The sequence below is a fragment of the Anser anser genome (assembly GCF_964211835.1).
Source record: "Anser anser genome assembly, chromosome: 14".
Taxonomy (NCBI): Eukaryota; Metazoa; Chordata; class Aves; order Anseriformes; family Anatidae; genus Anser; species Anser anser.
Window position 1 is genome coordinate 16,279,885 of NC_139735.1, and position 26,814 is coordinate 16,306,698.

Consider the following 26,814-nt stretch of genomic DNA (forward strand, 5'->3'; position numbering starts at 1 on the left):
ACAACTGTAATAGACTTTACTAACTTTTTCCAGTACTTTGCAATCCATTTTAAACCAACGGGCTTTCAAAACAAAAAATGAATCAGTAATGACAACACGTACAAACTCTGGTTTTAATTCATTTCATCCTTTCTACATGCAAATATTCTTAAAAGGTCTTAGGAACTTTCAAAATTAGGCTCATCCTCTTTCACAGAAAATGTTTATATATTTACATTAAAAGGAACAACAAAAACCACAAACCAAAACCAGAAAGGTACAAGATCTCTGTTATGTACAAGAACCATAAGGTCTGCCATTACAGAGGATCATGTTATGGATCATAGGACTTAGTGATGCACACAAACTGTTCATACTGATTGTCTTAATTAAATTCAACTAGTTTTTCATATTTCCAGCAAAAGTACAGTTATAGACATCTTAGAAGAATTTACTTGGAAAGAAATGAGTCTTTTGCTAATATCAGTAAAGGGAATGTGAATGGTGTAAGGATATCCAGCCTTGGTCCAGATACAAATTAGTATCTTCAAGACATTATAGAAGTCTTTCTTCCTTTCCTTAGAACAGATTTATAAATGTGGTCTCCTCAGTGGAGGTGAATAATTTACAGCTCCCCACCCCTAACTTGATAATGAAAATGAATCCAATTTGAACTTTCGGCTCTGTGACATCGGAGAATATATAATGCAGAATTATAATGTAATATAAATGCAGGCTGGATTAAACTATTAATCATTCTGTGATCTTAGTTTTAAAAAAAATTAACAAAATTGGTCATTCAAATGAATCATTACATTTCAACAAATGTTAGCTTTTGTATTCTTCGTTTAAAAGGAATCCCTACTTCACCAGAAGTATTTGTCCAGAGTAACCTTTTTCCTAAAACAACAGATCTCAGTTGCCCTCAAAACAAATATGTCCCCACAGACTTAAATAATGAAGATAATTTCTTAACTCCACAAGAAAGAACACAAGCTTTTATTCTTCTTTAAAAAAAACCTTAACATTTTCTTCTAATTTGTGCCCATTTTTGTACCTGTATATCTTTATTACAACAGCATTAAAACTTTCTAGAAGGGTAACAATGCAGTAACAGCAAGTTTGTCATAGCTAATACTCAGGTAGCAAGATGATTTGATACATCGGTAAAAATGAGATACGAAGATAGGATGATGTTTTCAGCCCCTTGGTAACGACACAGAATGATTTCTACAATCACGATCACTGCAATCTTGCAGTACGCTTCTTATCCCAATTGAATTTGAATTCATGACAAAAGAGGTAGGAAGGTCAGCGTACCAAACTAGACAAAAAGAAGACTGTTGAACAGACATAGAATATTCTATTTCAAGCATCCATCGTTGACAAGCTAGCTGCAATTAAGATAAGATTTGCTGTTATTCATCATGTCCTTTAGTTTGATCTATATAGCTATGCACGCTTTCCCCTGTTCTTTGAAGCATCATTTCAAAACGTTCAGCATAAAAATACATAAGCTCTATTCACCAAACAGGGTTGTTTTGTTCTGTCACTGCACTGGTCTGACAACGTACAGAGAGGATGACCCGAGCTGCAGTACACTCAGAATTGAACACTCCCAGCTTTATTGCCCAACTCAATGACAGCCTTATGCAGCCTTGGACAAATCGCTCGTTATCTCTCTTTTGCCTTCTCCAGTTTATAAGGAAAGTGTTTGTAATAAATTCATCAAAGTAATACTCGAGGAAGAAAAGTTACTCATTAAATTTGATGCTATTTCACTACCATACAATGGGGACTACTACCCCACAACGTACAGACTTTTCTCGTTTATGCATACACCAGTACTTCGGTAGAGCTAGTAACTCACTAAGTGCACCGTCTCCTTCTTTTCAAACCAATGAGTTTACTACATTTTTCCCGTGCCACCGCACAGGAAGAAAATATCACAGCCTAAGTTCAAACACAGGTTTAAAAAGCCTAACCCAAAGCAGCAGCAGATCACACTGCCTAGTATAAGCAGATCCAGATATTAACTTTCTTCAAACACATGGATATACCAAAGATTCACAGAATCCCATTTATTGGCAAAGAACTCCAGAAGTTACCTAGTCCAACCTGCTGCTCAAAGCAGGTCCAAACACAGCAGGATGCTCAGGACATCATCCAGTGGAGCTTTGAGTGTCTCCAAGGATGGATAAAGCAGTGCCTCTAAACCTGTTGACCACCCTCACAGTAAATGTTCTTCCTTGCACCAACTTGGAATTTCCCATGTTTCGTTTGCATCCACTGCCTTTTGTCTTACAGCTGGGAGACCTGTCCCCCAGTTAGGTAGCTGTGAACAGAAATAAGGTTTCCTATTAAGGGAGAACAACTCCAATTTTCACAGCCTCACTTCTATGTCATGTGCTCTAGAAATGCACTAAATGGAGCCATTGTGCGCACACCTGCCTTGGTTATAGATAGCATCTCAGTTACAGGAATAGTGATCAGATCTTAGAGATTTCTCCAGACTTTCCTTTGTCATTTACCTTAAACAGAGAGTCTGACTGAAGTTAGAACATCAGTTGAATGATGTGTCACTTAGTCATTGAGTCACATTAATTGCTACAGTGCCTGCTAACAAAAGGGATTACATATCTTTAAAAGGGATGGCACTTGCTCCCACATCTCTGATACTAATTTTCTCCTTTATATGTTATTTGTATCACAGCCACGTGTCAGGTAAGTCACTGGTTGATGTACTCCCTAATACAGAATCACAGAATGGTTTGGGTTATAAGGGACCTTAAAGACCATCCAGTTCCACCTCCCTGCCATGGGCAAGGACACCTCCCACCAGCCCGGGCTACCCCCAACCCCATCCAGCCTGGCCTTGAGCACCACCAGGGATGGGGCACCCACAGCTTCTCTGGGCAGCCTGGGCCAGGGCCTCACCACCCTCTGAGTGAACAATTTATTCCTTATATCTAATCTAAAGCTACCCTTTATAAGTTTAAATCCATTACCCCTTGTCCTATCGCTCTGCTCCCTGACAAAGAGTCCCTCCCTAGCTTTCCTGTAGGCCCCCTTTAGGTACTGGAAGGCCACTGAAAGGTCTCCCTCGAGCCTCCTCTTCTTCAGGTTGAACAACCCCAACTCCCTCAGCCTCTCTCTCATAGGAGAGGTGCTCCAGCCTCAGGGTCTCCTCTGGACCTGCTCCAACAGGACCATGTCCTTCTTGTGCAGGGGTCCCAGAGCTGAACACAGTGCAAAAAAAAAGAATATATATATATATTAATGGCTAGTAATGATAGGAATGCAACATGTTGCAAAAACACATGATCTTTATAAAGAAAAAAAAAAAGAGAAGTAAGTATAATATGAAAGACTAGGAACAGTTCCTGTGCTATACCACCTGATAACAAGGCAGAAAATAAACCTTTAATCCATTATTTGTTCAGTAACAGAGGAGTATATCTCAATGTACAGCTCACAAGACAGAGATAAGTATCAAGGTAACGTATCTGTCGCATTGCTGTCTGCACACACAGCTTTGTGCATATGACTGAACTCACATCTCTCTTGGAAAACAATATTAGCAGGACTAAAATCTAGTTTCCTATCCCCCTTCCCACCCGTCCTCCTTCTCCTCTTTGTTTTTTGAATGCTTGTGCCATGGGACTAGTAGCAGCAACACATCCTCTTGATGCATAAGAGGCTGGAAAGGAGAATAACAGATTCCCCAAAGGGTTCACATGATAGAAATCTAATAACCACATAAATGATTCAGGGGGTTGAGCTCAAACCACCACCTAGGAATTGGAAATCTGTGATGCCCAGCAAGCTGCAAGAGAAAATTGTGTCCTCTTTCTATGACAGGAACAAACATCAAGTACATCTATGAAATGAGCATCAGCGCTAAAGAACAACCTTTTAGGGATGATAAAACCAAGAACTTTAAGAATACAGCTAGCTAATAATGTGTATCATTTAAAATACATCCTTTTTCTTTGCTATATGAATAGCTACTACTTCATTTGAAGACTTTTTCTTCAGTTTCTACATTAAAAAATGAGTTAGCCCACTGCTGCTTAAGTTAGGTAAGAGCAAGAGCTCGTAATCAGACAAAGATCTAGCACTCAGATTTTTAACAGCCTAAAAATGTTCAGGGATGCCAGACATTTTTACATAGACCCATTCTCCCTTGTATATTACCACAGAGATAGCAAGAGAGAAAATGAACATTTAGGTCATTAGAGAAACGTTTTCTACTTACCTAACTGGCTTTGGAGCCTAAGTTTCATTGATTTTCCATGGGACTTATCTCCCACAGTCACTCCAGGGCTTTTGAAGACGTCATCATTAAGCGGTAATCTAATCTTTTTTTTCATCAATTGCTGCCAGCCCTCACTAGTAGAAGTCAAAACCACACCAATTGCAAGCTTAAAATAAATACTTGAAACTAAACCATACAATAAAGTTCTGATTTGCTATAAACAATATTGACAGAAGACCACAAAAAAACACCTTGAAAAGCCAATGGGTGTTGCTCAGTGAACAGAAACAGATTAAAATAGTCAGCAATGTGAATCCCCATTACTCATCCCGACTGTGAACAACATATAAAGCTCCATTTTGCCATACATTTTTCTTCTTAATAAACTATCTTCGAGTATTGAGGTGGTTCAGGACAATTAAACTGGCATCCCAGAGAAACTAACCTGGCACAAAATTTTAGTCATGAGGCTAGATCTGATCTATTGTAGTCTAATGAACTGTGTATAATACGACAGAGAGGGAAAAAAAATCCCCTAAGTTGCAGAAAATACCAGTAGCATGTTAGAGAGAAGCACTTAGTACACACACCCATGCTAGGGAAAGTTAATAAAATGTGCATTTCTCAATTTCTTGTGGCTTAGGGAAAATTCACATCAGCCCAAATTCTTCCTTATATAACCTCAGACATTACAGGGCAAATTTTTACTGAAAGATGGTCTTTGCATTTGAATAAAATCAGCAGAAAAATGCAACTGAGAACTAACTCCTAATATAATCAGTTAGATACAGAAATAAGGGCAAATTCCACAATTTTTCAGTACTCTACTCCTCAACCCGATTTTCATCTCCATAAATTGCAGAACAACTTCCTGCTTGTGTTGGCTGGTAATGGTTCTCCCTTGGGTCATTATGCACTCACTTAACACTGCTGAGTCCAGACGTGCCCTGGCTGTACCCCCTCTTTCATTACTGTCCCTCTCGGGAAGTGGGAGGTATTTGGTCTGTACCAGCAACATGCTCACCAGAAATTCAGAAGGATCTTTTTTTTTTCCTGGAGGACCTTCCAGTCCAGTCCACAGTCATAAATTTTAGGAAAATACTATTAAATTTGTTTTTTAAAGGTGGATTTGAATGAACATATCTGCTTATTTACTTCAGTGATTATTCCTTGAATATCATGTTTAAGGTCAGCCTATTACCAAAAAGGGAGAAGGGCATGAGTACACAGCATAAATGGTGCAACTTCTCAAAGACCCCCAGTTGCAAGATAAGCTTATATCCCTTATATTTCTGCAACATATTGTTCTCTTGTAGGTCAGGGGGATAAGGAGGTAATTATCCTGCATCCTTCTTACCCACCTGGTAATAATTTCTTCCCTTTATATCCTATTTCTATGCTTGTCAGCATATCTAGCAACAGACAAATGTTACTTCCTGGTGAGTACTGAATATTATTCCTACCTATCTTACAAAAGCACAATAATAATATTATGAGGAACATTACAAGGAGTATTATTAGGTGGTTTAAGACATCCATGTTTGGCCAGATTTCAGCTATGAAATGAATTAAACTGGAGAGAGCACCCATTTGACATTTATACTGAAGCTTTTACTCTGAGGCTGTCTCAGAAAAACATGCATATAGAATTATCTCACAATTTTGTTTTTACAAGAAAGTTGTTTTATATGTATTTCAAGCTGACGAGACTCAAAACCAATAGCTAGTTGCTAGTTGATTTTTGGAGTCTCATTTTAGCTATGTTAGCTCCTGTTTATTAAACTTAAGATATGTATTTTTTTTATTTTTAAACAGCACTTGTATTTTTTTCATTGCTGGAATTAATTTGTTCAGTGAAGGAAAAAAGAATACTTTCATGTATTGCTATGTTTTTTAATTCTCTGCTGATGTGCGATTAAGTATTCTCTTTCACACAGAACAAAGAGACTTGTTTCTCTGTTATTTTCTTCTCCTTTGTTTTCAGAAGTACAGATGAATCCATTTTATCTTAACTTGATATTTCTAGTAGAAATTAAACTGATGATGTATTTTTAGAAGTTTTTTAAAGTGTCATTTTGTTCAAAGTTACAGATAAGCCGAGAATTACATATTTCATGTAGAACTTTTTTGCCAGTGATAAAGGAAGGTTACTGAAGTAAGTAGAGACATAAGTTAGATATGAAGGCGTAAGTCTAAAGTCCAAAAGCACTTCAAATTCCTCGTGGACTTCCCAGGTCAGGTCAACTTACATATTTTTACTCTCAACCTTTTTCAGAAGTCAAAATTATTTTCCAGAAAGGAAGGAACCACACAGTTACATGACATATGTTTAATGTAAGAGCAAGAAGAAGCAGTTGGATTTAATTTAAACTAGCAAAGATGAAACAGTTATCATCCTGATCCCACATTTTGTGGTACAAAAAGTGATACATGTCAATTTCAGAGCAGGTTAAATAAACTCAAGGAACTGCCATGCTTTGAATTCAAGCAACTATAAAATAGTTGCGATGACTGAAAAACAGAAATCAAGAATGACAAAACTTAGACATCAGGTTATAGTCTGGTCTTGCAAAAAAAAAAAAAAAGGTAGGCAAATGGTAGGCAAGATTAAAGAGAAGGCACATTGTCACAAGGCTGATAGACTGGAAATCAGATATTGAAGAGACTAGATTTTTGGAAGAATTATGATTTATTATAGACTGCATCCCCAGAGCCATATTTATCAAGGTATTTATAATATTTTCCAACTATTTATGAAAATATATATATATATATATATTTTAAGGAACTTTTAGACTTTTAAGGAACATAGGCAACAAAAGGAAGGAAACATTTTATATGAAGGTGCATATTGGCCAGGTAAAGCAAATTCAAAAATGTCAAATGTTGTATACTATACAGTATACCTGTGGCAGGCTTATCTTCCACTAGAAGACAAACAAGTGCAATAGTGGTAATAGAAAGCATGAAAACAACAGCTTTAGAAAAATTGTGAAACCATAGATTTCATACAGAAGGCAAAAGCTAGTCAAGACATACTGATGGTTACCTAAATGCTATCCAAACAAGTATAAGGAAGTATCACAAGACTTCATGGCTTGGCAAATATAGATAATAGAAGCAGAAAAGCGATTGCAATTTAGAATTCTTGCCACAAATTGATATGCAACTCTTTACTCCCCAAATTACTAGATATTAATATAGATATTAATAATCTGGAAATTACTTCATAAGGAGTCTGAGGATGGTGATTATGGTTTCCAAGGCTGTTTTTTTTTTTTTTTTTTTCATTCATCAGAAGTTTCCTCAAACTCTTAGTCCTCCTAGGAACTCCTAGGCAGCCTACAGCAATAAACAGCAGGGAAACAGCAGGGTTCTTTTTTTTTTTTTTTTCCTATATATAATTTCCCTACTCAGGATCATTCCTATAACCCTGACGATGTAGTTCTTTATAAAACTGGAAATTAAACAGAGGCAACTCTAAGTGACTGACAAAATGAGCTTGATTACATGCAGTCCAATATGACTTTTTAAAAGCAAATACGTATCACTGGATTTTATAAGCATCAACATAACTTTATAAAGCAAAATGTTATAAAATGCTGATACAGGTAGGCAAGTAAGGGATTACCTTTTCAATATTTCTTGATTCATTTGCTCCAGCTGCACAAAGAAAATAGGTTTTATATAAAGCAAAATCTAGCAACCTACACATCAAGGCATACCTTCTGCACACATCTGAATACTTTCAATTAAAATAGATGGTTTCATTTTAAGAAAAACACTAAATACCCTACAATTCCTACTTCGCTCAATCATTACAACAATAATTCAGCTGAGTTGCAATTGGAAGCCTGACTATATTATTCTTCGATTTTAACAAGCTTTACAAATGGAAATCTATTATGCCTAAACAGCCCATATAAAAATAAAATAAAATGAGGATATCAGAAAGCACTGCTTCCTTTAAAAGTGAACTCAGAGGCTTTAGAAAACATTGAATAGTGCTGGATAAAGTGATGCATTCTCCTTCCATTCCTCAGCCCTCAGCTCCATAATAGAGATGAATCCCCACAGAAAAGGTCTGTAGGCCGGCTCTGCATCCTCTGAATGCCACGATGTCCCTCTTTGTTGGGCACCCTGGGCCAGATGGCTCTGCACACAGTCTCTTTCACAGAGTGTATGGCAATGCCAAAAAAATCAGTTGCTATGCAACTGCAGTATCCCCTTGCACCAGCAGAAGAAGGTGATGTGTAAGCCTGGGAAGGCTAGTTGTTGGGGGCAAGGAATCTGCGAAGACGTTACTATTCCAGGTTTCTCCTAAGCTGTCATTACAATAACATGCAGCGGCTGAAAGGGAGCACTAAGGCAACCGGCTCATGGACCTGGCTGAGGGGAAGCAAAGTGCCGAGTGGAGTGTCTGCCAGCAGCCTGACCTGAGCATCGTGCAGCAGGGAAACTGCCAACAAGTTGCTGGTTGGGGAATCTCCACGTGCTAAAACAATTATTTGTATTTCTCAGAGGCATGCTGGACAGCAAGACATCTTCACCAAGAGGAACAGGCACTAGAATATCCTAAAAAGTGGCACAAGGGCCAGCCTCCCTCCTCCCTCTGGTTGTGGGGGTGGTGAAGAGCTGACGCTGCTGGAGGTGTAAGCGATTTAACCACTAAGTAATTATATGAAGAGGGGACTACAACCTTTATGTGGTTAAGTACCTATTAGAAGAAGAACTCTAATTTTGACTGGGACAAATTAGACAGTTTCCAAAAATACTTCTTGACCTTGAGCATATAAACCTTGAAGGCACCTTTCACACACCAAATAATTAACTGATATATTACCATATCATACTACAGCATTCCTTAACAAGATGACATCCGATATATTCAAACACTGAATTCCTATTTTCCAAGTCTGCATTCTGCACAGATGAAAATGAACATTAAGAAGGGAACAGAAAGCAGGGGCTCAAGTATCTGAACCATGAAGAAGAGAATCATTTAAATTGTTTCAATCTTTTGTTTCTGGCACCATGCCGTCTAGTCATATAAAGCTGTAATTGAAACCATGTGGTGTGTGTAGTGGGTTCATTACTGGCTCTGACTGAGTTGTCTCATGTGCTAACCATGTACTGATTTTTTGCATCCTTCGGGTCAAGGAATCTTCACCTAGATATTTGTTAGCACATATGGGTTCTTATTCCTTCTAGGAAATTTAAACTATGTAATATTTAAGAGCCACAAATTGATTTCCAAGACCAACTCCCATGTGATACTGAATGGCATGTCTAAGCATCCGTAAAATAAATCATCTGTGAAGATATTATATTCACAGACTTAAAATATAACAACAGTTTAAATAATTGATTCATATTTTGCTATATGATAAATACTCAGTTTACTGCAAATCCTTATTTGCCAAGTAATAGCTTTCCACTGCTAAAGGAGAATACATCTATTTAAGGATGAGTTACCTTTCCTAGAAATAATTAATAAATTACGTCAATATTAAGTACAATTTTAATTATGTCTGGAAGACATACCATCTAAGTATCTCCTCTAATTTGCCCTGAAATGAAAACCATATATTTTACACAACATATAAAATCAAAGTCTGATAATGATACTTTTGTAGAATTTAACACAATTTTATCTACTTCATTAGACTTGACTCATTAGTTTAGAACTATTATTATTTAGGAAATTTAGGAAATGCAGGTGAAAAGTCCGTTGCTCTTCAAAATACTCCTTTGTCTTCTAAAATAAGGCACTGACAAGTAAACTAAAACAACACAATAATACAAGGAGACTCGTCTCTGCAGTGCAGAAAAGCTATAGATATCCATCTGAGTACAGTGAGAGGTTCTCAGAACCACTACTGTACTTTCAGGCTCAAATCCTGCATTTTTTCAGAAGTATAAACAAGAAAAATATTTCACAAAATTCATACATTTACTACTATTTTTAATCATCAGGCAACTATAATTATTTTACTTACATATGAGAAATTTTGCTATCTATAATGATTTTGTAATTTTTTTTTACCTAAACAGTTCAAACCATAGATTAAGCAAAAGCACACCGTCTAAGCTTTGTTCTTTTAACAATTTCACATCAAATAAGGGCTTATGTTATCATGGAACTAAACTAAATCTATGGTGAATGTGAGAAGAAAAATCAAAAGAAAATCAAGCCCCGTTTTGTAGTTTTGTTACAAAAGTACCACGAGATATTCTGGGGGGGAAGATATGGACATACAGAAGTCACAGATTGCTTCTAGTCCATCTTGAGGTCAAGATTTCACCCATATTCTTTTGAATGGTGTTAGGCCATTTTGTCAGCCTATGAAACCGTAAGCACTTAACATTTATATTTCAAGCTCTAATACTTCATGGCTGCCCTGGGAATTCACAGGGTAAGCAAAACATTTCAACTTAGGAAGCCATATTATTAACATAAGGTATTTCAGCTTGTGTTTATTTGCGCGTATGAACTTGGGCTGCGTTGTCTGTGAAACTAGTTTATTTAGATATGAATTGAAGTAACTGTAATTCTTTAAAAAAACTGTATTGTTCTTTCACACTACACAAGAGTTGATCATATTCACGTCTGTACATGTCTGACCAAACTTCTTTGACAAAGAACCTGATTTAAGCCTATTCATTTTGCTATTTTTAGGTGCAAGTATTCTCATAACAAGTAAAGACAGGAATATTTTTAAACTGAGATGGAGGCTTTTAAAACGTACCCCATTTTATTTACACTAAATAAAAGCTAAGCTATAGCACACGATTAGTGTAACATTTAAAAAGATTCAGTGCAAACAGTCGGCAACTTGTAGATTTCCTCAGCGTGATCCATTTCCTTCTGTAGCTTAGCAACATTAAGACTATAACAAACAAAAATTAATTGTGCCAATGCTAATTTCCATATGTGATGCTCATCCAAGTGCACTGGAACCCTTTGCATTTTAACCTGCAACACACCCTACATCACACGCGTACAATAATAAATTATTACAATGCAGCTCAGGGAAGCATAGTGCTGTTGTGCTGCATGTAAGTAGCAATTTCACTGTATCAGTAATGTTGACTGTCAGTGGGAGCCAATGCAGCTGAAGCAGATGTTTCATGTTGATAAGCAGAGACTGGAAAATAAATTTCTAAGCCACTTTTTCTTTTTTCCTCATTTTCTCTACCATACTTGGCAATAACTGATCTAGCACGTTTGCCATGCGCAGCCACTCTGCTTAGTGTTGACTTCCTCATCTCTTTCCATAAATCCAAATTAGCATTAGTCAAGCTAAATCACACACCTCCTCCTTTCAAAGCTCCTTCTCTCTCCTCTAACTGGGAACTCTCTTGTCATCAGACAGGGGTCTTTAACTGTTCAGGGATTTCAGAGGGAAAGACTCAACACCGTTCATCAACACAGAAAAAAAAAAATAAAAGGCATACAATAGGAATCTACAACCAAAGGCAAGCATTACCTTACTGCTAAGATGTCTGAATTACTAAATGAGAATTTCAGTCCAATTCCATAAAACAGTAATTATTTCCTGCCATATTCACATGATTTGTTAAATATACCATGGCATAAATAGTCAAAACCAGGAACTAGCATTACAAGCTAGAACTAAAGTAATTAAAGCCCCATTCTGAATGTAAGCAAAACAGGCAGGTTATTGGTACAAAAGCTGCTCTAGATGCACAACATAGCCGATATCAGACAGGACCTGTGGAGGTTATCTAGTCCAACGCACAGTTCAAACCAGACCCGATAAGGCCTGGCTGCTTAGGACCGCATCCACTCAAGTTCTCAGTTTCTCCAAGCACAGAGACTTCATATCCACTCCAGGCCCTGGTTCCAGCATCTGACCATGTTAACAAACAAGTTTTTTCCTGTATGAACAGAAATTACTTGTGTTTCTACCCATGCCTGTTGCGGCACGTCCCTGAAGAGCAGGCTGACCCATCTTCTCTACACCCTCCCACTGGATAGCTGCAGACAGACACACGTCCGAGGCATGGGAAGGGTATCCACACCAGCCCTGCGTGCACCTGCCTGGCGTTCTGTCATTTGAGAGCACGAAGGGACAGAAACAGGCTAATTGCTTATCCACCAACATCCCTGAAGAAATACTGCAGTCTACGCTGAAGGAGTCCCAGATGACATGCCTGCTTGCAAGGACACTCCTGTAAAACTGTAACTTTCCCTACTGCCCTCACAGTGTGACTTTGGATACGAGCACATGGATAGTGCAGCTCCCGTACAGTCACACTGCCCCATGCTTTTCTGCGATCATCACTTAGATTTGGTATTGAATAAACTCCTCCTTGTACATCCCAAACATTGCCTTGAAGGACAAATTCTTTTCTGAGTATCTCTGCAGTCTTCCTCTCCTTCCCCACAAGAGCGAGCCATGCTGGCTGTACACTGCAAACCTTTCCAAGTCAACTGAGTTATGTGGAGCTTTAGGAAGTGTGCACCAGCTTCAATTTCAAGGGAAGTCAACCTTTTCCCTTAAAAATTCATTTATAAATTAGGTAACAGTATACAAATAGAGAATTATGTTGCAATACATTCTGGAGGATGTGAACACACCACTCAATCTCAATACAACTGGAGTTGTATGGATGGAAGTCTAACAATAAGATAAATTACACTTTCCTCAGTGGTTAAAATATTTGAAGTAGAAAAAATAATAAGAATCTATAAAACACATTCTGGAATTTATTGTCCTTTAAAAGCTCTATAATATTAGTTGCAATTACATCCCTACTAATTAAATATATATTAGGCTACAGAAATCAATGTAGTTATAGAGAAAGTAAATCAGTCAGAGTGTAGCTTTCCAATTATAGTGAAAACTTTAGCTTGCTAAAAATGTAAGGACTCCAAAATACTGTGAATCTTTTCATGATATTTCCTTATCATTAGGCTGCTAGTTTTGTAAAGTCAGAACATATATAACATTTATTACAATTTAGTTAGAGAGCAATGTTCTAATAGGTAAAATTTTATTTTAAAGAGTATGTTTTATTTAATTAATTGAATTACTAGGCTAAAAATGACAGATGTTGGAGGACATAGGGGACAAATTTTTAACGCTAAGCTAAACACTAGAAAAAAATTCTACAAGCCATTATCTAATCACACAATCTGCATTGCTAAAAGCATCAAGAGTAATGCAGGTAAGGGGCGGTTGTTGTTTTAAATTTCAAGAGGTCTTCATCCCTGTCACTGTAACTGCGCAGCCTTTTCTCTGTCATCGATCACTGCGATACCTGCCCACCTTGCAACGGCAAGCAGTACAGACTGGTTATTTCGGTACCCTGCCTGAGGAGCTCCCTCCCGCCCAGGAGGCTGCTGTGCCGACCTACATGCAGTGCCTGGGTCCCCCAGGCGAGATGAAGCCCACCAGCTTTGTCATGGGACCACCATGGGCAGGCAAGGCAGGGGCTGCGATCCTTCAGCAGCAGGACCACTGGTCCAGTTCAGCCTCCACTGGAGGAAGAGCAGGAACTGAAGACCAGTGCAGAGGAGAAAAATCAGCAAGCACTGACTTTGCCCTGTCCGAGGTGGGCAAAAAAGGGCAGAGCTTACACGGGGATGGAGGGGCTACTGGTGTAGGTCCAAACTGCCTTGAAGCCACGGTTTTTGAAAAATATTTTCTGCTGATGCTATGCAGGGAGGAGGGAAAGCTGCTCTGGAACCACGGTACTGGACAGAGACAGCCTTCAGAGCTCCTTTCCAGAGATCATTCTGGAAAGAAGAATTCATGCAAATAGGTTTAATCACGCAAGTCAATGCACATAAACAACTGAAGTGTGGGAAGAAAAAGGGTAAAATACTCCAAAGCATCTACATGACTTGGCAATCTTCACTTCAGAGATAGCTTAGAACAATTTTAGTAGGAGTCTGAAATTCCTGTGTGCACCTGATGGTATGTAAAAATCTCACTTAAGTCCTGTGAAAATTAAATCTGAACCAGAAGGTAGGTTTGATTTCTTATCTTCCAGTAAAGCATATTTACAAATATATTCATTTTTAGATTTTACTACATAAATAACAAAAAGAATGCAACTGGATTTCTTACTTCTTGGATTAAGAATTGTTGGATTAAGTATTCTTATTTCTTCTTCTTGGATTAAGTATTGTTAAAACACCCTCATTGCTGATAAAGACTTCTATATATATTATTTGTATTTTAAGTGAATAAATGCAAAACCAAAACAAACAGACCTCTAGCAATGGGAAACACCATGAACCTGGTGCTGCCTGTCAAACCTGTGCCTGCAGGTATAAATTGGTATGTTGCTATAGCTTTGAAATCATGCGTAAGAAAGAAGTATCCAGATGTAAATCTGGATATAAATTAATCATTTAAATACCATTAAGATTCTGAACTTGGTGATTTCTATGCATACATAAAGCTTCTAATCTCCTGTCCTTTCCTTTCACTCATTTAACCTTTGCAGTGTTTATGACTAGTCAAACATTTACGTTTGTAAATTAACTAATGGCCTAGGGTTTTGTGAAGGTCATCATCCTGGTTTACATACGTGGCTGAATTACAGAATCTCCACAGCTAAAAGCACCAGATATTTCATTTTGAGTTAAATACCCTTTGTACGAAGGACTGCATCTGCAGCAACGCCTTCCTTCAACCTTGACACTGCCCTAAACGTCAGGCACCCCGACGCGGCCATCACACCCTTCTGAAGGTCATTGCCTTCGCACCGTCCAGCCTGAGCTCAGGCATTTGGCAGAGCCCAGTGGTGTGAGCAAACCCTTGTCCCCGCCAGCATCCTGCAGGAAGTCGGGACACACCTGCAGCCCTGGAGCACAGCCACGTTTGCTCCTGACTTCCCCTCTTTCCAGGGAAAGAGGAACCCCATCCAAGCTTTCTGAACCAACTCTTTGATTCTGTGTTGAAATGCAAAATTAACATACGTGTGTATAATGTTTCCAGTACCTGCAAGCCACCTGCGCCAGCTGAGAACTGGGGCTCTGTAACACTGGACCATGAAACAAAAGCCAAGTGCTTAGGCCTGGAGCCTGCAAAACACACGAACCTGCCAGTCTGTTGTTTCGAGTCCGCTACAGGGCACAGAGTCCTACCCCACAGGAAAGTTAGAATATAAAAGAGACCTTGAATCCATTCAATCCCACAAATATGTCTAAACCTGCAGGACAGATCTAACATACGAAATGCTCTCTTACAGAGAAAAAAAAAAAAAAAAAAAGAACATCAATATTAACTATGTAATACTCATCAACTGTAGCTTTTGTCTTTTCCCCCATAGCAACTTGGCCAATAGCTACTGCTCCCATAGCACACTGCCAAAAAAAAAAAAAGAGAGAGAGAGAGAGAGAGAGAAGAGGGAATGGAAAGGAAAGAAGCACAAAAACTTAGCCAAACTTGCTTGGCTTAGACATTTACAAGAGGAAACAGCCATCTTCCATAACTACACTCGGCTGCAACCCATCACAGAAGGAAAACACAACAGGCAAAGAAGCTGCAGCTGTTACTGGAAAAGATGTACGACGGAAAGCTGCCAAATTTATATCCAAAAGTATCACAAACCTGAATATCCCAGGAACACGGAGTGTCTGCAATACGGCTATATGTGAAGGAGATAAGAAATGCCACTATGTATGTTTATCTGCCTTCATGAAGCCATGAAACACATCAAAATGTAAATATTCTTTTTCTCTTTCACAAAAAACAACCAAACAAAAATCCCAAAACTTTTCAAGAACTATTGTGATGTTGAAGGAAAAAGCAGCAACAGACGTTGTTTGGGAAGGATGCCTCTCTTTAGGGAATCTTGTAGAGTGCTGGAAGTTCTGTTAACCTTTAATTTCAGCGCTGTTTCCAGTGCATTATTTCAGTGCCATTTATTAACTGCATAATGGAAATTTAGTCATATAAACATAGGCAAAAAACAACCAAAAATCCTGCAGGCATATAAATTGTATAAGCTAATGCTATTTCAAACTCTGGTATTTTAATTTTATCTAATGAAAATTAAACAGATACTTCTCCCAGCATGGGGTCACCAACGTACTGTGGGCAATGGCTGATGCATGTTGCAGATTTTTTAAATTTTCCTGTGTAATTGTACCACAAAGTATGAGCTTAAAAGATTCCCCGCAATCACAACGAGAAGGACTAAGTTTTCACACTGCAGCCAGATGCAAAGATATTTTATTGAATACAACATCACCCGGAAAGACAGTGCTTAGATATGTAAAAACATTACTGCTCATCACAGCCCAGCATTAAATCTGAACCTTTCAATCATGACTATTTAGCTCTCGACTTTGTTAGCTGCCTCATATAGCTTGTTAGATGGTTCACTGAGCTGATGTTGGTAACACTGAGCCATCCATCCGTGCGCTGTCAGCTAGTGAGGTGACTGCAACACGGAGGCAGGGTGATTGGTTCTGCCACTTGTGGACAAAGAGAACAAATTTTAAGTCACACTGCCCTCCTCCCTCTCCTAAAATGAGCAATGAGGAAGTTGATGCATTACTTCCCGTGTACCAAAAGCCTTAAGCACCCTCTAATACTAAAAGTATATCCTAGAGTCTGAGCAGTTGAAGAAAAATTTTATTCACATCAGGCTGAATTCTCAAGAAACGAAGACGTACATTCATTCTGAGTCATTATTAACCTCACAGACCATCAAATGCTCTGAAGTATGATTCAATTACCATTTTAACAATTAGAGCTTTTCTTAATAAACACATCCATACTTTGTGCAGATTATTTAAAAATAAAAAATAAGGAAAATAAAAACCTTAAACTTTTTGGGTACTTAATCAAGTATAATATAGCTAAGATGGTGTTTCAAATGAGGATATATTTGCACAACGGAAAGATGAAGTAGCAAAGAAACATACTCTGTGTACCCAGGATTATTAAGCAGCCTTACCAAGCCTACCTAGCCTGCCTATCTAGTTTATCATACTTTTTATTAAGAAAGTCAATCCCCATCAGTATCGAGACGCTGAGTATGCTAAATAATGAAAGCATATTGCACACAGTATTAACAACTAAAAATAAGGCCTCCACTTTCTTGGAATACCAACCGTGCTGTCTGGCTACGAAGTGTGGAGACTAATGACCACCTTTTTGGCACTGTAGGCCTCACTGCTCTAGAAGGCACGATGGCAAAGTCAGTTTCAACTTCATTAATTGACACAACTTGTCTGAAGTTGGGAGGTATGCGTCTGTGTGGATTTATTGTGGGTGCACATATATATGTATCTTTTCTTCCCTCTCAATTCCTAGAGTCACTGGAAAACATTTGGAAATTCAATGAATAATGTGAGAAATAAAATCAGATTTAACAAATTAGTTGTGTATAGATCAGCATTTCTAGCAACATAAACCATACAGCTTTCTAAGGAATAATAAAACCCAGGGACCAACATTCCCTGAAACATTTCAGCTCTGTCACTCAGGACGGTGACACATTAACAGATGATAAACCAGCTCCAGAACATCTCAGTTTAAGGAAGTCAATTTAAAATCCTGAAATGTCCAACATTCTTGAGTCTTGACAAAGTTAAACTTTGATTTGGTTTCAAAAGATTTGGCTCTGATACCAGCAAAAGGTAATATGGTAAATAAATGGAAAATATCTGAAGCTATTCTAAGAGGAACAGCTTTTTAAAGAGGAAATTTTAGCAGAATTGTTATTTCTCTTCAAAAGACATCAGGCACAGGCTAAGAAGGAAATAATAGTGTATCATACACAAGCAAGAACGGAAAGTCATCGTAAACAGACTGTCTCTTCTCACTGCACCTATTTTATCCTTACTTTAACTTCCAAAATATATTGAGCCAATTACCGAAGTTTCAACATAGGAGGAGAAAAAAAAAAAAAGAAAGCTAACATAGGATTTGAAATGAAGCTGTAATATTTAGTCTGTATTAAAACCAAGTTGGGAGCCAATCAATATCCAATAAATTCATTTTGGTGGTAAACTATTTAAGTTACATGCTATTAAAGGATTTCTCTCTTCTAACGAATTGATGTCTCACTGCTGTACAGAATTTCTCCAGTGTTTTATTTAAAATTCAATTAACCCTTTGATGAATGAAACAGTAATTTGTTGTACTGTTCTGACAGGCAAAGGCATTATAGACTTAACTATCATACATAATAGATTTATTTTTAAGTTTTAAAGAGTTTTCCTTTTTAATCTGGAGCATCAATCACTATTGTTTTTCCATTTTGCCCGATACCACATCAATGGTGCTGGTGAGGTGACTTTAACTTCAGCTGAAGTGAATTAATATCCCTCAGACTCTTGTAAGAACAGCCTCCTCAGCACCTACTCCAGAGACCCTTACTTCTTCCTCTGCTTCACCTGTGTAAATAATGTCATTGACACTCAGCACGACTTGTGTGGGTAGCGCAGATCTGGAGGAATTCAGACTGCACTCCCAATCAAGAAATTAAAAAAAAACATTTGCTATTCTCCAAAATGCACTGATATGATTGGCTTCCAAAGCTACAGCAAAAAAATTACATGTCGTGCAACCATTGATCAGTACCATTTGCATAATTGTTGCTAAAACCTCTGGAGCTTGGCCAAGTTTTGTATTTAGTAGAGACACTTTACCCTGTACCACTGTACTTCTATGTTATAATCATTTAAAATTGACAACATTATTTCTCATGACAGAAACAGTTCATGATATTACAGAATATTAACATTGCAATAAAATATCTGCATTCAGATAAAATAAAACAAATCTGAATAAGTTATTAAAGTAAACTGAGTCATTTCTTTTTTCTTAAACCACATAGCATAACCCCCTAGATATAGTATAGGTTGTTCCTTCAAAATAAACACTGGTTCCTTATCCTTCCTCTTCCCACATTCTAGAAATAACAACCCTTGCACGTTGGGTTGGGTGTGTGTGTGGGGACATTATTATAAGACATAACAGAATCAGAGAGAGAGAGAAGAATGTTTGTCACATATGAAAGGCAGCACCAATAATTATTCAATGAATTTAGAAATCAACTCCAGCAGTGAAGTATATGCGACTCCTGCTGATATTGGTCATCTGAGAAATAATGATTTATTGCTGTTAAGTGCATGCTTACTTATGTGGATACAATTTTCCACTAAGAAATCAAAACAAAATAAGAAGCCCCAACATTTGCATGGTTCCTTCAAACAGACTGAGAAATAAATTGAACACTAATAAGTGAGTTTAGCACAGCTGATTTAGTCCATGTCCATGAAGTGTAAAACATGCAAAAAAAAAGTGTAGTCAACTTTCTTTTTTTTTTTTTGTAAACGGGTTAAGAAGTACTCTTTGTGCAACATTGGAGAAATTCTGTAAGAAACATTACATTTTTGTTAAGAATATTTTTTTAAGAACAATCTAAATGTTTGCTACTACTTTTTTTTTTTTTTGATCAGTAATGAGTGGTGTTCCCCAGGGGTCAGTATTGGGACTGGCACTGTTTAACATCTCTGTCGGTGACATGGACAGTGGGATCGAGTGCACCCTCAGCACGTTTGCCGATGGCACTGAGCTGTGCGGTGTGGTTGGCACACAGGAGGGAAGGGATGGCATCCAGAGGGGCCTGGGCAGGCCTGAGAGGTGGGGCTGTGCGAACCTCATGGGGTTCAGCAAGGCCAAGGGCAAGGTCCTACAGCTGGGCCGGGGCAATCCCAAGCACAGACACAGGCTGGGCCAAGAATGGGTTGAGAGCAGCCCTGAGGAGAAGGACCTGGGGGTGCTGGCTGACGAGAAGCTTGACACCAGTCAGCAGTGTGGGCTTGCAGCCCAGGAAGCCACCTGTACCCTAAGCTGCACCAACAGCAGCGTGGGCAGCAGGCGAGGGAGGGGATTGTGCCCCTCTGCTCTGCTCTCGTGGGACCCCACCTGCAGCCTGCGCTCAGCTCTGGGGCCCAGCACAAGAAGGACGTGGGCATAGTACAGCGAGTCCAGAGGAGGCTACAGAGATGATGAAGGGTCTCTGGAGCACCTCTCCTGTGAAGAGAGGCTGAGGGAGCTGGGGCTGTTCAGCCTGGAGAAGAGAAGGCTCCAGAGAGACCTCACAGCGGCCTGCCAGGGCGTTAAGTGGGCCTGCAGGAAAGATGGGGAGGGACTCCTTGTCAGGAGGTGGAGTGATAGGACAAGGGGGAATGGCTTTAAAATAAAAATAAATAAATAAATAAATAAGTAGATTTAGATTAGATATAAGGAAGAAATTATTTACTATGAGGACAGTGAGGCCCTGGCCCAGGTTGCCCAGAGGAGCTGTGGCTGCCTCATCCCTGGCAGTGCCCAAGGCCAGGCTGGATGGGGGCCTTGGGCAGCCTGGTGTGGTGGGAGGTGTCCCTGCCCATCACAGGTGGGGGTGGAATTGGGTGGTTTTTAAGGTCCTTTCCAACCCAAACCATCCTATGATTAACCTCCATTCACAATGTCTTCTGAATGTAGTTCCTTGTGAACTACAGCCAAGTAATTCAACTTTGCATGTGAAATTTCAAATTAACAATGATAGATTAACAGGAAAAATGAAAGCTAAATGTAATTTAGCTGGCCTTTGAATTTGTGTCTTCAATTATACACATATTCGATGACTGGATCTGAAAGCAGGTATCAGCATATGTGCAAACTGCAGCCAGGTATCACTGTTAAACTGAACATGAGAATAAGCAGTGCTATTCTACACACACACACACATCATAAACAGGACTGGGAAACTGGACTACTCAAAAAGAAGTAGAATGCTGAAAAAGAGTACTTGATTCTTTTTCTGGTGAGTACTGGAAGACCTACCTACTGAAAGACCATAGACAATGCTAGTACGTCATGCGTTACATACAGTTCTAATTTATTAGCAATGTCAGAAATTTTTCCAACCGACATAAAAAAAAAAGAATCCAAAGATAAAAAACAAACCAACACTGTAATAACAATAGGTGAAAGCCTTTCAAGATATTGAGAAAACTTTAAAACACTAAAAATTAAATGCATTCCTATTGTGAACAACAGATTTGCTGTACCATGAGATAAGAGTAAAGAGTTGCCACTGATTTCCCCCAGCCAGTTTCTCTGGTGGCTGTATCAGTAAGGGAAGAGAGGAGACATAATTCTTTTTGCTGTGTTTTGGTTCGGTTTAGTTTTTTTTTTTTTGCCTTTTATTCTTCTTTTCTATGTATGAACAATTGCCCTAGTGGCAATACTTGGAGATTGTCAAAGATTTTTTATAAATAAAATAAAAGCATCTAAACCTTTGCCTGCAGATGTGATTGAATATTCCCAAAGTTGGTAGAATTAACAACTCTAAAAATGTACAGTAATGCCAGATGCAGCAGCCAGTTGTTGTTGACTATTTAAAAAAATGTAAATTTGAACACATCCTGACAGTACGACGCTCTCTCACAACTCTAATATTTCTTACAGAGTTCCAGCTGGGAAATTACAACTGGAAGACATCTGTCCTTATATCTTAAATTCCAAAAATCTGTAAAGAACAAGCTTTTTATCAGACTGGTGAAAGCTTTTTGTTTAAAACATAACTTCTTAGATAATCAATTATCTATCCAATTAAATAGCTTTTTGAATAAATCCATCTTTTCAGAAAGGGGAATGACGACAACTCAGCCTCCCACTAATATCCTACAAATATCCTAATCAGCTTCCTACAGTCATAAATGCTCTGTGAAGCCTGATTGGGGCCCCTTGTAATCGTGAGCCTAACTTTATCTAATAGCTCTTGCTAAGTAATGTGCTTACCAGATATCACAAGAAAATTATGGCACCAAGTTGAATACCTACTTTGTACTGCTCCTGAATGAATATGAATGCCTGTTTAACTTTACTTAGCACTTGATCCTGATTCCATTCAGCCCACAGAAGAAAAACAGTCCTTGATATTAATGCAGCAGAATTGAGTCAGTAGGCACGTAACCCACTCAATTTCTGCAGAATACTCAGTTAAGAGTATTTAATGCTAGTTAAATAGATGCCTGTGCACTTCTAAAATTGGGCTTAAATATTTGAAATTCAGGAGCCAAATATTACATGGTGAAAGATCACTTAGTTCTGATCCAGTTGTCGTACAACTGTTGAGATGCTTGAGTCAAGACAATTGGATCATTCTATTTACTGAGGTGGCTAGGACCTTCCTCTGCAATCACTGTGCTGAAGAAAGCAGACAGTCTGTACAATGCAAGCAAACATAAGGCAGGATGAATAAAGCACTTTATGAGATAGTGACCTCTAGATCATCTCCATCCATTCCTTCCAATCTGATGTATTCTATGGTTCCCTAACGCAGACAACACAGGACACCAATTGTGATTTTAAAACGTACATAAATAAAAAAATATAGATGGTTCCTAGTACAAGCCCACAAATGAGAACTGGCTGTTCAACAGAATTTTGCAAAGCTAGAACAGATCTGTTTATTTTGAAATCTGATGTATTTTATTCATGCAGTCCTCCACAAAACATAATTCTCTGAAGTCCCAAGTGCACAAAATTTATCGCACTTCTAAGATAAGAACAACCAAGAATGGACTTACTTGTACTTACAGTATCACAGATTATATTTACCTACCTTTTCCCCATTCTAGTTAAAATGCATACATGCACAGAACAACACTAAAGTTAAAAGGCTTTTAATGAACATTCAAGCTTCAAAATCCAACAGAAAGAAGTAGCTTTTCTTCTACACAACTCCCTTCAAAATCTTGCAGACGTTTTTACTAAATACAGATCTTGCTAAACATCACAAGCAGATGTTAGGTACTTGCACTTCATTAGCAATTCCACTTTCACTGGTCAAACAGCAAAGTCAACCAATTGCTATGTTGTTCCACTTCCTCAAAGCAGATGAAAAAAATATTGCAGTGGTAAGCACAAGAAAGAAAGCATTTGAATTTTAACTGGAACTGGTAAGGTCAAAATGATCTGTGCTTATGCAGCCAAGTCTGGTAACATGGGGTATGAAATGACATTGGGCAAGTATTACAAGAGTTAATGATAACCAAGGGGGACACAAATAAATTTATGTTGATATTTTGATGGAGAATTTGAAAGAGATTAGGTTCATGGCATGCTCCTGAGGGAACCATGACTAAGATAAGGAGTATGAGCTATGAGATTTCATTTCAGAGAATTACTTAGAAAATAAATAAATAAGCAGCCACAGAACTTATGATGACTGGTGTACTGAGACTTACACCTGGCTTGCCACCTTTGGGGAAAAGTTTTTTAAAAAAAAAGAGAGAGAGAGAGACCAAGAAATAATGGATTTCCAAGCAAAATAAGATATATTGAAAAAGGCTGAATAGAAAATAAAAGATGGGGGTAGCGGTGGGAGGGGGAATGAAAACAAAATGGTTCCAGTGAACTACAGGAAAACAGCAAATCATAAATAACACATTTAAACCATCATGAAGTCCTTGAAGTCCTTGGTATCTAAATGTCATTCTTCCATTTTTAGGTGTCTGGTATTTAACACAAAATATGACCTGTACTAATTGATATTTAACTACTGTATTCAATTTGTAAACACGATATAAAGGAAAAGACAAGATGAATGCTTTATAGACATTAAGAAGACAGCATCAGCAAGGACAGTGATGAAAATTGGAAGGGCTTAGTTTACATCCTCTGAGATAGCATACTGTATACATCAGTCCCTCACTGTCTGTTTCACTAATTTGCATGAGCAGTATAATTGACAGCTTGTTAACAGCTTATTAGGGACTCTGAAACCCTGTAGCAAACACCACACACACAACTACAGAGTGGACAAAGAATGTATGTAGTCAAAATCTATTTTAACAACCCCGACTGAAACCCACAGGTCAAAAACTGTATCTTGATTCTATATTAAAAAAAGTTATGATTAGGGTGGGGCTAGAAAATCAGCAGGTACAGGAACAGGAGTAATAATATAAGAACTGCCACACTGGGTCAGATGAATGGTCCACCCAGCTTAGTTTCCCTTCTTCAGCAGCAGCAAGCGCAGTGATAGCTCCCGCACTCTCTGAGCCTCCAGCAATCTGTGGCTCCAGGACTGCCTAAGCCAGGAGTGGTATCTCATGCTTAACAGCCACTGATTTTCTTTTTCTATGAATCTTTCTAAATGTATTTTGTACTTCTGTAAAGTTCTGCCACAAATAAATGGTTTAAAATATCTTGATATTTTAAATCTTCCTGCAGATACTATCTGAATACTCATTTTTTGAGGGTAAAATAAACAAATGAGTCTGTAAACTGCAACTCTTAAATTTTCTGTATTTCTAAATATGATGTAGGTACCACATAGACTTATCACAGCCTACAACAGAAAATGTCTATTAGCATGAATTGCAACATATCACATGAGAGACAATAACAGCATCATAACACATAGAGAAAGCTATTTGTATTTTCTGGTGAGGGAGTACAGAGCTACTGAATGTTGTCCTTACTTATCTTAGGATGAAAGCCTTATTATAAGCTCATTTCAGTTGAACAAATCTCTCTGGGCTCCCTGCTGAGCAAGGCATTTAAACTTTAAAGCTAAAGGCATTCATTTTCCTTTGCTGACAGTGAAAACCTTACTGCACAAGCTCCACGATGCACATGGAAGCTTTCAGATTGCTCAGTGGCAGAATGCATTACGGCATTTAGCTGCTTACTGCGTTTCTCTGCAGTGAGCGGACATCAAAGGCATTCATTTCCACGGGTAGCAAGAGTGGACTCTTCAGTGCAACTATCATTACCCGCTCAGGTTTAAGTGCTCTTTAGATCCCAGATACAGAATACGGTGACAAAATATTCTGGGCAATATTATTCAGCTCATTCTAACTGACTCATTTCCGAGGAGTGTTCAGCACAGTGGTCCAGGCACTGGAGGGTTTAGCAGCCCTTCTCGGGGAGAAGGCACATCATATCCATCAATATGGAAAAGATGCATGTAAGAGATTCACAGATTCCGATTTTTCACTGTCCATGTCCCTAACAGCTTCTACTAACAAAGCTTTTTGTTTTCTTTTTAAACAAAAATCTCTTGCTTCTTCCAACTGTTGATCTCTAAACATCTCTGAAAAGCTACTGTCAAACACAGATATTGAAAAGCCTGAGTACACACTACAAAAAGGACCGTGCGCTTTTGTATACGCATTTATAAGCAAGATCTTAAATGCTTATCTTTTTACTTGTTGGGAACTCACAGATCAGAGACAAAGTTTAATCACTCCAGTTAGCCCAAGTGTAACATGTCCCCAAAGCAAATGCCTGGATGATTAAAACTCCCTGCAACATAAAGCAAGGCAAATAAAAAATTACTTTGATCTCATGCATCTCTTGGATTTTGCTTAGCTTAAAAAGTTGGTCTTACATCTACTCTCACTGACACTGAAATCAACACGAGTTTGCTTTATTTTATGAGGGCAGGTTTTGATCATCTATTCACAGAAGAAGCTTCTATTGTAGTAAAAAAATAAAGCCTTTTTAAATAATAATGTTGTAAATATGCGAAAAAAAAATCTCTCAGATGAAATACTATGCTGTTTGTTATATTACTGTGAGCATTGATATTTTTGTTCTGTTTCGGTTTAAGTACTCACAGTTCATTGTTACAAATAAGCACCAGAGTAAGTTGATGCTAATTGTTATCAGTACAAGCAAATCTGAAAGATTGGGATTACTGTGTGCTTGTTATCTAGACTGCATGCGGGCAGCAATGCAGAGCTCAAAATGCTGCTGGAATAAAGCATGAGACCATGCCAAAATCTCATGAAATATGGACTGACTGATGTCTTAAGAGCTAAATGTATGCAATAATTATGGAAATCCCAGTTTTCAACACTACATTTTTTAGTATATCTAAGACAAAGGTAAAGGTAAAACAAAAAACACGAGCAATTACCATTAATACTAAGTCACACCTTTAAAAAAGCTTATGTCCAGGAACTCCTTTTGTTAAGGCAACAAATGTTTTGTCTTAGTCTACAAATATATGTATGTATGCCACTGACTTTAAACACACGAGTATTTATTTTATATTGAATTCAAGGGACTATTTGCTTAAACTAAACAAGGGGATAAATAGCTTTCTATATTAACACCAGCATTGACACTAGTATTTAGAACTTCAGTAATATTAAGACTTCTACCAGTAAAATAAAAGCACTGTTGTCAGTTTACATTGCTGTAAATTGTGGTGGAGACATTATTTTTATGACTTCTGTAAAGTATGAGATTCTTATTTTGAATGACCATTATATTATGTTTTGCTTAATGTCTTAACTCTAAAATACTAACACAAGATTTTAAATAAACCTGATATTTAAATAAAGGCAGAAAATCTGATATCTTAATCTGAATTAACCTGGTATCTTAATCTGAATTAACCTGATATCTTTAATCTGAATTAAAAAAAAAGCTAAAAAACAAAACAACAACAAAATACAAACAAAACCAAAAACCACAACAATTGAGGTAAAAAAGACTCAAACATTAAGAAAATCTTTTAATGCCAAAGACAGCAAAACTGAGGGACAGATGACTAGAATTGATTAGGTC

The 26,814-nt window shown here is 38.0% G+C and overlaps 1 protein-coding gene and 1 long non-coding RNA gene across 43 annotated transcripts in view; one reads left to right on the forward strand and one right to left on the reverse strand.

The window, feature by feature from the left end:
- Window positions 1–7,525, forward strand: part of LOC310881741 — a 488,814-nt gene extending 481,289 nt beyond the window's left edge. Inside the window, exon 2 of the long non-coding RNA XR_014572565.1 lies at window positions 3,141–7,525. This is a non-coding gene — a long non-coding RNA (uncharacterized lncRNA). The remainder of the gene's footprint in view (window positions 1–3,140) is intronic.
- Window positions 1–26,814, reverse strand: part of TENM2 (teneurin transmembrane protein 2) — a 1,465,234-nt gene that overhangs the window by 414,135 nt on the left and 1,024,285 nt on the right. The gene's annotated exons all lie outside the window — the stretch shown is intronic.